This window comes from Alosa sapidissima, chromosome 5, assembly GCF_018492685.1.
Source record: "Alosa sapidissima isolate fAloSap1 chromosome 5, fAloSap1.pri, whole genome shotgun sequence".
NCBI lineage: Eukaryota > Metazoa > Chordata > Actinopteri > Clupeiformes > Clupeidae > Alosa > Alosa sapidissima.
The window spans coordinates 20,446,740-20,458,797 of record NC_055961.1 but is presented as its reverse complement, the minus strand read 5'-3'; the positions used below and the strand labels follow the sequence as shown (position 1 = coordinate 20,458,797).

The following is a 12,058-nucleotide window of genomic DNA, read 5'->3' as shown; positions in this document are numbered from 1 at the left end:
TCTTCAAAAACAAAGTCATTTCTATAAGGGAGGCTATTGGTAACACAAGTAATATGTTTGATAGTACACCCAAAAACAGCCCCCCAAAATTAAGGTCCTTTAGCAATGTTACTCAATCTGAGCTTGGTAAAATTATAACTCAAACCGGCTCCTCAACATGTGTGTTAGATCCAATCCCTACTAGATTCCTCAAAAAAGTATATGATAGCTTAGCTCCCTTTATTCTCAAGGTAATAAATACCTCATTAGAAACAGGTATATTTCCAACTGCTTTTAAAACCGCTGTTGTGAAACCTTTACTTAAAAACTCAAATCTTGACCATACCAATCTGAGCAACTACAGGCCTATATCAAATCTACCGTTCCTAAGCAAAGTACTTGAAAAAGTTGCTTGAAAACAGTATCCTTGAAAAATTCCAATCAGGTTTTAGATCAAATCACAGCACAGAAACGGCTCTAGTAAAAATAGTCAATGATCTCAGACTGGCTACTGACTCAAACAAAGTCTCAATCCTTATTCTTCTGGATTTGAGTGCGGCATTTGACACCATTGATCATAGCATCCTAATTCACCGCCTTGCGTGGCTGCAAGCTGCAGCCAAGCTCTGGCTGCAGTTGCCTTTCAGTGACCGGGAGGATTGAGCGCAGGCGCCTGCTCATCAGCAGCTGCGCTGGTGACTTCAGTCCATCAACCGGGGTGTTTCTGTATTCCAATAAGCTGCGGTAAGGATCTGTCCCCTGTGCACGCGCTTTGTCCATGAGGGCTTTGGCAGTCTGGACAGTCTTTTCAGCCAACCCATTGCTCTGTGGGTACAGTGGGCTGCTTGTAATGTGCTCAAAGTCCCATGCATGAGCGAATGCACGGAACTCCTGTGAACTGTAGCAAGGTCCATTATCACTGATTATGGTCTGAGGTATTCCAAACCTAGCAAACATGGCTTTCAGCTTTTGGATGATGGTTGTGGAGGTGAGGCTGGTGATCTTCTCTATCTTAAAATATCTGCTGTAATAGTCAGCTGCCACTATGTAGTCAGTGTTGTTCCATGTGAATAAGTCTGTGGCTATTACCTGCCAAGGCCTTTCAGGGATGGAATGTGGAATCATTGGCTCCTTTGGGGCGGAGTTACTTCGCTCGAGGCAGATGTTGCAGGATAGCGCCTCTATTTGTCTCCCCATGCCGGGCCAGAACACCACATCTCTTGCCCGTTGTTACACTTTTCCATTCCTAAATGTCCTGAGTGTATGCGTGCAGCCCTGAGTGAGTGTGGTATAATGATTTTTTCTATTTTTAGCAGGATGCCGTTTGACTTGGAGATCTCATCACGATGATTCCAGTATTCTGTGACAGCAGATGGGCATTTTGTCTTTGACTCAGGCCACCCTGCTAAGGTAACCTGTGTCAGTACTGAGAGCTGTTCGTCTTGGGTAACCTGTGTCAGTACTGAGAGCTGTTTGTCTTGGGTAACCTGTGTCAGTACTGAGAGCTGTTCGTCTTGGGTAACCTGTGTCAGTACTGAGAGCTGGTTGTCTTGGGCTGTTGCAGCTCTGATCTCTGCCATTTTCCTGTCGCTCACCGGAGCGCTGCTGATCACTGTGTGTATTTGTGAGTCCATACCTTCACTCAGTGACTGGACATTGCATTCAATTGGCTTTCTGGACAAAGTGTTCGCAACTGGGATTTGCTTTCCAGGCTTGTGTGTAATGGTGATATCGTACTTTTGCAGCTGTAGTATCATGCGTTGTAACCTGGGCGGTGCAGCTGCCAGTGGCTTTCGCATGATTGCCTCTAGCGGCTTTTGATCTGATTCAACGATTACCTGTCGTCGATATAGGTACTGGTGGAACCTCTTACATCCAAAGAGCACTGCGTAGAGTTCCTTTTCAATTTGTGCATAGTTCTGTTTTCTCTCCCTGGAGCAGAACTGCTCCTAAGCCGCATTTGGATGCATCAACTTGTAGTTTCACATCTTTGGTATGATCAAAGTATGTAAGAACAGGGCCAGGCTCCCGTGTTATGAGGTCTTTTACCAGTGTGAATGCGCTGTTAAGGTTTGAGTCCCTTACAAATTCATTGTCCTCCTTTAGCAACTTTCGGAGTGGATCTGTGGCCTCTGAGAGTTTGGGGGCAAACCTTGAGAGGTAAGTGATCATGCCCAATATGGTCTCCAACTCTGCTCTGTTGCGTGGGGGGGGGGCGTGTCTTTTATGGCTTTGATCTTGTTGGGGTCGGGTCGGATGCCTTCTCGTGTCAGCCTGTGCCCAAAGTAACTCACCTCTGGCACACAGATGACACTTTTATCCTTGTTCAGCTTTATGCCCTTCTCTCTCGTTCTCTCCAGCATGCCATGCAGATTGGCGTCGTGCTCGTCGTCTTTGGTGCGGACATACACCAAGATGTCATCCATAATGGCGGTGATGCCTGGAAGTCCCTTGTAAGCCTCGTCGACTCTCCTCTGAAACTCATCCTGTGCCGAGATGATCCCGAAAGGGAGCCTCTTGAACCGATATCTGCCATACATGTAGATGGTGTTGAATGTAGTGAGGATGGATGACTTGTGGCTGAGTTTTATTGCCCAGTACCCAGACCTAGCGTCTAGTACGCTGAAGTATTGTGCACCAGCTAGTCTTGGTGTGACATCATCTAGGGTGGGGAGCAGATAGTGGGGTCTTTGAATAGCTTTATTCAGGGAACGGGGGTCTAAACATATTCTAAGCCTCCCAGTTTTGGGCTTTTCTACCACCACCAAGGCATTTACCCACTCAGTTGGCTCTGTGACTTTCTGTATAATGTCCATTTCTTCTATTTCTTTTAGTTCGTCTTTGAGTCGGCTTCGCAGGGCATACGGGATACAGCGAGGCAGACACACCACTGGTGTTGCAGCTGGTTGGAGGCGAAGGGTGCACTCCCCAGGAAACAGTCCAATGCCTTCAAATACGTCGGCAAACTCATCTGTGATGCTAGTGTGTGGCGGTGCGTTGACCATATGTACTAGCTTTACCATGTTCAGATCTAGGCATGCTCACATTCCCAAAACAGGAGGTGCATTTCTTGCACGGACTATGTCAAAGTCTAGCATGACTATTTGTTCTTCATATCTGCATGCGAGTTTGCATGACGAGCCACTACGAGCCTCTGTCCACCATATCCTGAGATATTACTGTCTGGTGGGCTTAACACTTTATTGCCAAACACTTTGTGGAATGTGTCTGCTGGTATTATGTTGGCTTGGGCACCCGTGTCTATTTTGAATTTCAATTTGTGCCTCTTTTCCCCTAATTCCACCTTTGCATATGCCTGTTCTTTGGCGGTTCATCTGGTGGCTGCTCCTCTGTCTGAGATAACATGCACTCTCTTGGGCTTGTATTTGGTCTTTGGTTGCTGTGTGTGTGTCCTGCATACTTTAGCAAAATGGTTGAGCTTCTTACATTTGTTGCATTGGCGTCCTTTGGCTGGGCATTCCTCTGTGCTTCCGTGTTCTCCATGCTTCACATTCCTTGTTCCATACTGTATTTTTAGGGTCAGTCCAGTTTGTTGTGCGTCCATAACATGTATGCTCGGATTTGAACGGCTTTCTGCTAACTGCATGAGCTGACTGGTTAGCTATGCCAAAGATAATGAATGCGTAGCAAGATCGTCCTAGTTCATGTCTATGAGGGCAAAGTGGAGTTCAGTCAGAGACGGGCTCTGGTTCAGTTCCCGCCTGCACAGGGGCGTGTCACTGACGTATGACTTACGTTTGAACGCCTCGGTTCCACGCCAGACAAGCCGGAGTACAAAATAAACTTGGTGTACACCTTCATTAATGTTGATTTTCTCTCGACTGGAGGGTCATACTATCACGACATTCTACTGAAATAGGGAGGAGGGTTTGGAGATCATGATACCGTGTCCGAAATGTGCATCCATTGCTCAGAAAAATAAGGCTATGACAAATTCTGGGAAATTCTTGGATTCTGCCATAGACCTCAATGTTAAAAAGAGAGCCCGATCACTGCATAAATGTGCGGGGGCGTGTACTGCTACCCTATTTGCATACATTTCCAGGGACAGGAAATGGCCTCTCATGAAGTATCTTCGTAATCAACCATCTTTGGTGGGACTACGCATGGTCTTTAGCTGCTGCTGCTACAGCTCATATGTCCGTGCAATATCAATAGCATTCTCTAACGTTAAGTCTGTGTGGCTTCAGTTTCTCACGCACTTTAGGAGAATTTGTGCCAAAGACGATTCTGTCTCTAATCATTTCGTCACTGTTAGGAAAATTGCAGTCCTTCACAAGCAATCTTAGCTCGGTTACAAACAGGTCGAAATTTTCACCCTCCCACTGTACTTTCTGGTGGAATTTATACCGCGTGAAAATGGGGTTTGCTCTGGGTTTAACATACGCTTCAAACCTGTAGTAGTACGTATTGAGTGCTTTCCTTTCATCTGCTGTAAGTGTCCATGTGCTAAATATATCCATTCCCTTCCTTTTTCGCCAATCCATAGAAGTAGATAGCTGCACTTTTCTTCCTGTCGTTTGCTGTGTAGCGGAGCAGGGGCGCCTGCAGGAATTAATGTTATGGTACGCACACCCATCACCCCCCGCCCCACCCCCCCCCCCCCCCCAGCCCCGCGCAAAAAAAAAAAAAAAAAAAATAATCACGTGGATAATATTTGCCCCGTGCATCCACATGCAATAATACAACAACAACGTCTACAATTACCTATTCATTTGGACAACTTGATACAGCCCTATACAGGCTAAAGTTACCTTGTTTTGTTCTAGCATACCGTGATGTCTGGCTTTAAACAGCTGTAATGCAGTCTAACGTTCTGACAAGCACACCAATTGCCTACCTTGTTCTTGCCCATCTGGAATAACTCCTTTAGCTTTGCTGACTCCATACTTTCTGTTTTCGTTGTTTAAACTTGTGATATGCATGATGAGTATTGAGTGAATTAGCTAGATTAGATTAGAATTAGTTAGAATTAGTTAATTATTATCAACATTGTGTGCTGATAACCATATATAGATAGCCGAGTAAAAGAAAATAACTAGTAGCTAGTTGCATGCCTGCGTGCGTATTCTGTCTCCTGCTCAAACAAAATGTGCGCGCGTTAATTTTGATAACGTGTTCACTAAGCTATGTAATAGAAAATTGTAAATAGCCTGATGATGGCATGCAGCTAATGGGATACTGTGCATAGTTGGGAAGGTATGGTGGGCCAATTTGGTGTGAATACACATTACACACACATGTGGAAATTGCAGTAAATCGCAAGAGACAATTTCTCACGTTGAGCACACAAATGTGTGTGTCGTTTATTTTCATAGGAAAAACACTGAAAACTAAAATGGTGCTGTCCAGCAACAAAACAGGCATGGGGCTACACGTCATCACACATTCATAACATTTAAAGGGACCACGATCCCTGAACAGTTATACTTACATGAAGTGACTACAGACAGAACAAAGTGCTGTGTTTAATATAAACGGTGTGTAGAACCACACTTAATAACAAAGGTGAATTATGCCGGTCACATTCACTACACATACACAATTTTCTCTCGTTTTTGAGTAGCCTGATGGTACGCACAGTGCGTACGGACGTACACCTGCAGGCGCGCCTGGTCCGGAGAACATCCGCTCTACAGGCAAAACTTTTTCCATGCATCGGGCAGATTGCCAGGCGCGTAGCAAGTGTCGTGACTTTTATTGAAATATATCTTTAGTTTATATATCTTTTATGTAGTATCTTTATTCTGTGTAATATCATTGTTTTGTGAAACTGAAGTCTATAGTATGTTCAGTGTGGGAAAGGAAGACTGGTTTAAGTGAAAGAGCAGGCCTGGCAGAAAATGGCATAGACAAGGTTTGGTGCCAGGAAATGTAAGCAAAACCTAAAGAATGGCACAACCTAAAGAATGTAGGAATAACAGGATGAGAGGGCAAAGGTGAAGTACTTGGTCAGTTATCTGTAAACATAGAGTGACTTGTCTGGGATGACTTGAAGGGGTATAAAGGCTGGACAACAGCCAGAGGATGGTAGCTCACATTGCTCACTGCTCACTTTCTTACTTTGCTTTCACTTACTTGCTTGCTTCACTAATGCTCCGGAGTGCATTAAAGCCATCATCTGCAGTATACATCCACGGTGTGCGGACTTCTTTTGATGTTGTATTATTTAATGTGGATTTGACACCACATAATTGGCGAGCCAGCCAGGAGTTGGAAAGGACAATATTTAGGCATCATCTCAGAGTCCAGGGTTTGTTCAGGGGAGAGGCTGATGCGCAACTTAAACTAAGGTGAGCAACTTTTGCTTAATAGCAGCTAGACTCCTCTGATCAGGCTGTACACTGAGTTATGAATACTTGTCTAAAACGTCCTCCAGTCAAAGAATCTTGCTAAAACAAAGACCAAGGGATTAATACTGCAGATTATGGTAAGCATTTGTGTGTACACTAATGGAAATGATTTTGCATGTGGAAAATCAAAAGAAATCAGAAGTTCTGCATGTGGAGAACTAGGCAAATTCCTGCATGTGAAGGAATACTATAGCCATATCAAAGAAGTTTTGCATGAGGAAAACTTAAAGTTCTGCATGTGGAGAACTAACTCAATTCCTGCATGAGAAGGAATGAGAGAGATAAAAGTAACAGTTTTGCATGTGAAAAACTGAAAGGTCTGCATGTGAAGACCTCAGGTCTGCATGTGAAGACCTCATTTCCTGCATGTGGAGGAAATAATACTAACAAGTTGAGTACAGCTGATATCAGGTCTGAATAAGTTGAAGTTGAAACACTCCAAGAGCGAGTGGATGGCCAAGTAAGGCACCTGGTGCCTGGAATAATGTTTAATAATGTTGTGTAAAAGTTGTGGATGTAAAGCTAAAAGAAGTGTTGAATGGAAGTATACTTGATTTTTAGTATATGTGGCTGGTAGAATTAGAAGTCCATGGCAGAGCATTGGTAAAAGACGTCATATATTTGCATAACGTGTGATTAAGGAGAAGAGGCTGTGTGTGTGTGTGTGTGATACCAGGCAGAGGAGCTGCTGGTTGAAATAGGCAAAGGTGGGGGCTTGTGTAAACAGAGCAAAGGTCTGCTGGGGACAAAGGATGTAGGTCTGAGATGGTTAAGGCATGTTGAACTGGGAAATATTGGAAAATATTTCACTTTGAAAGATTTTTGGGGAATGTTTAATACTGCAAAGTGTTGGGTTGGATGTTTTGGTCTTCCATGATCAAAATATTAGAAATGGTTGATAATGAGAATGTTGTAGTGAGAAAATGGTTTTGAAAGGTTGGTAACGCCAGAACAGAATGGTTCTGAATTACAGTGGGCAGTTGTCCGCAGAAGTGGAGTGCTGCTTGCTGAGAATATAATATTACCATAATAGATGGGCAAGGCAAAAGAGGAATAGCTTCATTGCTTGACACTGAGGCGGTCATAGTCACTTTGACCTTTTAAAAATTGAATTGGCAATAATGAGAGATACAGAAACAGTTCTGCTAGTTTTTGATTTTCTTTAAAATACTCTACAGTTCTATGTTAAAAGATTTTCATGATACTGGATAAAGGCAAATTATATTAGTGTTTACATACTTTAGTCATATAGCTTACGTGTATAAATAATTCACTATGGTAGTAGTCCCATAATGTATAGTGTATTGGTTGGTTAATAGTCTCTTTAGGTTTCTGTTATGCTTAAAGGTCATTTAATGTTAGCCTTGTTTATAATAAGAGTATTATTACAAGTTAGAGAGAGTTAGTGGGAAAAATCACATCTGTGCTATGCTCTGGATGAGTAGACCAACTGACAGATGCATAAGTAGGCCCGTCATGGTTAAATATAGAGTTTTAAGATCCAGGATTTGGGATGAATGCTGATGGCGGTTCCAGGTGTTGGAAAAGTGTTGTTGTGTCCAGTGTTGACTAAGATATATTATGTATTAGTAGTAGTAGTATGTTGGCAATTGATAGGTTATATTAGTGGTAGCCCACTAATGATATATATTAACTTATCAGTAGGTGGTAGGTTCAACTGTTAAATTAGCATTGTTAAGGATATGATAATTATGATAGTAGTATTAATAATAGGTCTAAATGAAATAGCTTAGCTATTAGCATGACTAGGCTAGGTTAGCATAGTATTATTAGGCTCAAATAGCTGTTGGCATTATTAGGCTAAAGCTGGGTCAGCAACTGGCATTACTACACTGGATAGCAGTATTGAAGTTAATTTGGTTCATGGTAACATTGTTGAAGCTTAGGTATGCTTTAGAAAGATTTTGTGATGGATTATAGTTCATGGAGGACCACAATGTTATTGGGGAAAAATAATTGAATTTAAGCATCCTTTGGATAATGTTCTAGACATATACAGGAACTCAATAAGGTTTATCAATAACTCATATTACAGTTATATGTTTGGTGTATTGTGGTATGTGTGTCATGAGTATGTGTGGTATGAGTGAACACCTTGTGGTGTTATGGGTGTTAATATACAATAAGATCAGGTATTGTTTCCATGTACATTTACAGTTAAAGGTACAGGTGACTGTTTAGCTCTGAAGAGGTGGTTTGGGCAAGGTCATTTGGTTTTAGAGCTGTCCTGCTATGTGGAAAAGGTTTATGGCTATAGGCTATGGTTATAGCCTTCCCACATAGTCCTGTTTTTGTTAAGAGTTGGAAAAGGGGTTTTGTATTGTCCACATCACTGGTTGCATAAGCCAAGATCAACTGACATATGATAATAATCAAAAAATGGTTAATATTTGAAATAACGGCGACACTGAAAAAGACTGACTCTGACTGACTTAAAACGTTTTGGATTACTACTTTATATTTAACAATCTAGATGATGGGGATAGTGATGGTTTCAGAAGATCTCTGGGGATATTTAGTTTCTACCTGTCAAATGGGTTGAAGAATCATATGGTATAAGGCAGCAATTGTTGTTAGCACTGAGGGGTTATTTGATGGAAAGTGGTGCTAAGCTGCTTGGCCCTAGAGTATCATTTGTTATTTGTATAGCTATATTATAATTTAGATAATACTGTTATAATTAAGTGGTTATAGGGTTATATGGGGTGTTAGTTAATTTGCTGTTGGGGGTTTTATGGGAGCTCAGTACAGAGGGAACTGAGTAGTGACTCCCTTAGCAAAATTAGTTTGTGAAATGTACTGTGGGTCTATTTATTTCTAACTAAGAATATGCATAGCTTAAACTTTTTGTGTAAAAATCATAGAAATGGTAAATTGATTTATACTTGGCATACATAAAGGAGTTTAAGTATATCTAGCCTACACTTATACTTAGATTTATACTTAGAGACTGTATATGTAGTATAGTATATGTATACTGAAGGAAAGGTTTAAGGATACTTATTTAACTATAGCTAGAGGTTGGGATAGATAGATGGATGCTTTATTTATCCCAAAGGGGAAATTCAAGAATGAATGTTGAATGTTGAGAGGAGGTATGATAAGGTATGATAAAGTTAATTTCATAAAATTCATTTAGTAAATTTTAATATTACACTTTTGATAAAGTTACAGTGCTAAAGGATATTAAAATACATGGAGACAATTAACAGGAAGTATGTTTTGGTGGTGAGGAATGGCATAACATATTAGACCATTCACTGTGGAATGCAGCATATGGACAGTAAGAGCCAGGTATAGAATTATATAAGATAATTACTCTAGTAATGTTTAGAGAAACTGGGTAAGCTGACTAATGGTAAAGGGAATGCCATGGTCAACCAAGTAAGTATGGAAATTTGATAGTCACCTATAAGGTAATAAGTAGTGTTACAGAAACCCCAGGCTAAAGTAAAATGACTTAGTGTAAAGTGCAATTCCCCATTCTGATAGTTAAAGACACCAAAAGGGATCAGTGGGTAAACAGTACAATGAAAAAGTGTTGCAGAAAAGTGGTTGAGAGAATGAGGAAATATACAGATTTATGGCCTATACAAGAATTAATGGATTTAGCACTGTTACAAAGGTCAGGGATTACATGAAAATTGACACAATAGTAGAGCTATAAGAAGAATAGGTCAGTCATAGTGGAAATAGTAGAAGAAAGAGGTACTTAAAATGTTCAAAAACATCTTGACATCTTGATAGATTAATACAATAGGAGATAAGAGGCAGAAGTAAGGAGATGACTTGGGAGTGAGTGACCATAACTGTAGGAATAATAATAGATGCAGATGTTATAGGAAGATATAAGGGATACAATGTACAGTTAATGGTAAATTACAAAAGGCAAGGTAAAGTAGATGATAGATAGAGAGTAATCTAGTAAATACTACAAGCTGACTGCAGCATGATTTCCTCATTCCCTCCAGCTAAACAGTAAATGTAATGCTGCCTCTTATATCTAAGGGGGGAAAGGCTCATTACCAGCCGTGTGAGGACATGCTGATGTGCAGGGGTTAATCCAAGTACTCCCTGTCCTGACTGAGTTCTGAGCAAGTTCAGCACAACAGTGCTAAGCGACAAACTGAAAATAGATAAGGACTCTGAGGCCTTTGTTAAGGCAACAGGGGCAAGCTGGAGAGCAAAGAGGGAACTTGGAAGTGCAATGGAAGCACTTGCAGCATCAAAAAGACAATACAGGCACCTATGGTGACCTAAGGCTTCAAGTCTGGGGAAACCAGTAGCAGCACCATCCTCAACACTATGGCAGTAGGAGCAACCATCACAGGTGTTCCCAAACCTGTCAGTCTACTGGCCTATGGATACCTATTATAGTGGGCACAGTCAAGCCCATGGCAGCCACAATCTCCACGTCAGTGGGGATGGAGACTCAGACAAGATGGGAATAACTAAGGCAGAGTGAGAGGAAATTACAGAGGAGGCATCATGTGAGAATGGACATCTGAATCGAGACAATCATCAGTTTGTTTTGACTGTCAAAGAAGTGGACAAAAGAAACAGGACAGGGAGAGGGAGGAGACACCTAGGCACTGAAGGATGAGCCCAACGAGCATGCCTTCCTCTTCCCTTGTGAAATAGCATAGTTTTAAGGAGGCCTAGAGAATTCTACAAGAGAAGGTGTATACCAATACTATCAAAGGGAGTTGATGAGGAAACCATGATGAGGGACTATCTTATGGGTGAGCCCACCTGATACCCAGCGATGCCCTGACTAGGTACAGAGAAGGTAGTTAAGACATCTCAGGGTAAGTAGGTAAATACTTTGTTAAGCAAATTTAAAGTATGATTACTCTTATTCTTACCTTTATTATATTTTTATTGTTATTTTGAATAGAAGTGACTACTATTTAATTAATTGTAAATGCAAATGTTTTGATCAAATTAAGTGACAAAGTGATAGCACTGCTATTTTTAATGTCAAATGACACTCCATTAATTTTTCAGGATAGGTGGTGGTGTAAGTAGGTAAGACTAACTTGACTATGTCCTAGGGACTGTTACATATTAAAATATTACCTCTAGATCATGGGAGTTCCCTAGTGGTCACTCACACTCAACAAGTCTAAGGAATAGAATGATTTAGCTTTAATGGGAAAAATAAAGTTTGTAGAAATATTGAAATGATGTAATATCTGCTTTACATGTAACTAATGTGAAGCCAAAAGATCTTACGTACTATACTATAACATTTGATAAAGAAAGCAATAGATAAAATAAAGAAAGCAGAGAAATAGGATTGATAGAATAAGAAAATAGAACTAGGATTTACTAATAGTTTAGATAGCCTAGATAAAGTAGTATAGGGTTAGAATAATTAGGAATAGAGGTAAGCTTAGTTTTTGAAGAATAAAACATTATAAAAGTCTATGACATGCAGAAAATTGGAGTAAGGTATGTTGAAGAATGATGAGATTACTGTATGTCCTAGAACAGCTAATTAATATAGCTTACATAATAACCAGTCTTAAAGTAGTATCTCAAATTGACAATAAGTAAAATAACAATGCTTATAGGGAAATTTGTTTAATCTCTATGCAAAAAGAGAATAGATGGAATTAGGATTATTTTAAGTCATTGTCAGAAGATTAAAATGTTTTATTATTTCAGGAATAGAAAAGCTG

General features: G+C 40.7%; 1 long non-coding RNA gene across 1 annotated transcript; it reads left to right on the top strand.

Moving 5' to 3' along the window:
- The first annotated feature begins 10,274 nt into the window (after window positions 1-10,274).
- On the top strand, window positions 10,275-11,535 carry LOC121708815. The gene is made up of 2 exons (XR_006031767.1): window positions 10,275-11,182; window positions 11,382-11,535. It is a non-coding gene; the product is annotated as an uncharacterized LOC121708815 (long non-coding RNA).
- The last annotated feature ends 523 nt before the right edge of the window (window positions 11,536-12,058 follow it).